At 31.6% G+C, this 2,331-nt stretch overlaps 1 protein-coding gene across 1 annotated transcript in view; it reads left to right on the top strand.

Annotated features, from left to right (window-relative positions):
- The first annotated feature begins 1,162 nt into the window (after nucleotides 1-1,162).
- The window catches only part of LOC106457709 (major vault protein-like), a 46,831-nt gene continuing 45,662 nt past the window's right edge, over nucleotides 1,163-2,331 (top strand). The window contains exon 1 of the mRNA XM_013917156.2: nucleotides 1,163-1,473. The gene's annotated coding sequence lies outside the window, so the exon portion shown is untranslated. The remainder of the gene's footprint in view (nucleotides 1,474-2,331) is intronic.

The raw sequence follows: 2,331 nt of genomic DNA, 5'->3' as shown, positions 1-2,331 counted from the left end.
CATGTGAGACGTTCGTTGAGAATTATAGCGTTTGTTATAGAGCGACTGTTGAAATTAAGTGTATCGCAAAGTTGTATTCAGAGAGAATAAGCCGGTTTTATTTAAGAAAGGACTTGTGTCGCTAAAGTTTCGTCGGAACGAATTTACGAAAAATTAACTAACGATTGGAGACGTAACAATATTATCAAATTATTATTAAAACGTCTAAATGAGAAAAAACTGAAATAAGAATAATCATAATATTGCATCATTAAGTCAGAACAAAAGTTTTTAGTGATGTATTCTATAATCTTAGACCACCTATGTCAATTATCATTCTTAATTTACACATTCAAGGGAGATAAATCCCTAGATTATGCTAACTTATAGAAATCTCTGTGCCACTCTGACTCGAATACGACTTTCACTGAGGAAAGTTGAAAAAGAAGCGTGGATTGCCTTTAAAGATGTTATTGACAATTTTTTAGGAAACAACAAGGACCCAAATTACGAAAATATTATCAATAACATGCTCGATAAATTCAAGGAGTTGGGTTGCAGTATGAGCTTGAAAGTTCATTTCTTACACACACATATTGACTATTTCCCTGAAAATCTCGGTGCCGTCAGCGAATAACAAGGGGAAAGGTTTCATCAAGACATATGGAAGGTGGAACATCAGCATGATGGTTGATTACTGCTGGTCATTGAAACGAGATGCTCCAGGCGCAATACATAAAAGAAAGGCCACAACACGTAGTTTTGAGTCTAAAAGACGTAGATTTCACACACACACACTAAAATCAGGATAAATGAGGATGCATATTCGTTTGACATCAGCGTTTTTCCCTTTTCTTCAGTTTGTTTGTATTTTTGTTAACAAACATAATGATAAAAATGTTCATTGTGGTAAACGAAATAACAATTTGACCTAAGTAAGAGTTTTTTTCTTCCCGATTTGTAAAAAATCCCCATGTGATAGAAAAAAATTAATATTATTTTCAAATTCTGCGTAACTGAATTATGTAAAATCTATTGTTAAAAGCAAAACAACTTTTATTAAGTTTAAATTCGCAGGCCTGTGATATTCTCTGACTTGTTTAAGCCGTCATGTTGTTAAGAGGTTGCCCTAACGACCTGCAACAGCTACATTGAGAAATTATCCATACTATATATGACTCGTAAGAGAATGTTTCTGTGAGGTTACGAAATAGCTACTCTGTGCACCCCGAGATCCGTTGATAACCGGTATATTGCACTCTTTGTTGCAATGTTATCGATTTTCTTTTGATTGTTGTGAAACAGAAACAACTATGTTATACAGTAAGCTTTTGCTTATCAGTAACGAAGGAAAGTAACTGTACTTACCAGATTTGGACTGATTGTGATATAATACTAATAGTATAGTACTGTATGATACAGCGTATGAACAAATTATTTTCTTTAGGCTGAATAATATTAATAAGAGAGGGATCAGAAAATAAAATTAAAAAGGTAAGATCTGTCTTATAAATATAAGTTTTATTGTGATGATATTGATAATAACATAGTCGTACAATACCTATTAGTATTACATTTGATTTAGCCTAGTCCGATACGTGAAAACAATAAAAAGTGGAAAAAACGTATACCAAGTTATACTTTTAACTATAAGTAATAGTAATGGTACTACTACTAGTATACCACGAAAAAGGGCTAATGTTAAATCGATGTTTTATTTTAAATTTAATATTACAGCATATAATCTCATTTGATCAGTTTATGACATATACTATGAATTTTGTGACATATTTATTTCTTTTAAGTTAAATTACTTACAATGCTTGAACACTATCTATACTATAGTATAGACTACAGGACGTCCCAGCCCGAAACGTTGTAAACATTGATTGAAACATCCATTTAACACTAGCCATTTTTCGTGGTATAACTTTTTTTTTATTTCATCGTACCACAGAGGTTTTTTTAGCTGATTATTCCGATATTTTGGCTAACACTAACTGTAATAATTAGGCTACTTTCATAAGTTTTGGTATGAATAGTAAAAATAATTTATTATCAATTTAATTTAAAATGCTAGACCTTAGGCTAGGCCTACAGGCTACAGTTAACCGTACAAAGACTGAGTATTACTATTAGCCTTAATTAAATTTAATACTTAGACTTTGGAGTTTTACAACTTAAATTTACAGTTACACTGAGTAACAATATGACTGTCAGTTTCAACTATTTCTGAGATAGGTGAAACCGAAATTCCGAAAGTCAAATTGTTAATATAATGCTTGGAGACGGCTTGAATGGGTAATGAAGAAAAACTTTAATATAAGTTTAACATAACAGCAAATGTACAGT

The sequence above is a fragment of the Limulus polyphemus genome, unplaced genomic scaffold, assembly GCF_000517525.1.
Source record: "Limulus polyphemus unplaced genomic scaffold, Limulus_polyphemus-2.1.2 Scaffold364, whole genome shotgun sequence".
Classification (NCBI taxonomy): Eukaryota; Metazoa; Arthropoda; class Merostomata; order Xiphosura; family Limulidae; genus Limulus; species Limulus polyphemus.
Note: the sequence above shows the minus strand (reverse complement) of the source record. Positions and strands in the feature narration are given on the sequence as shown.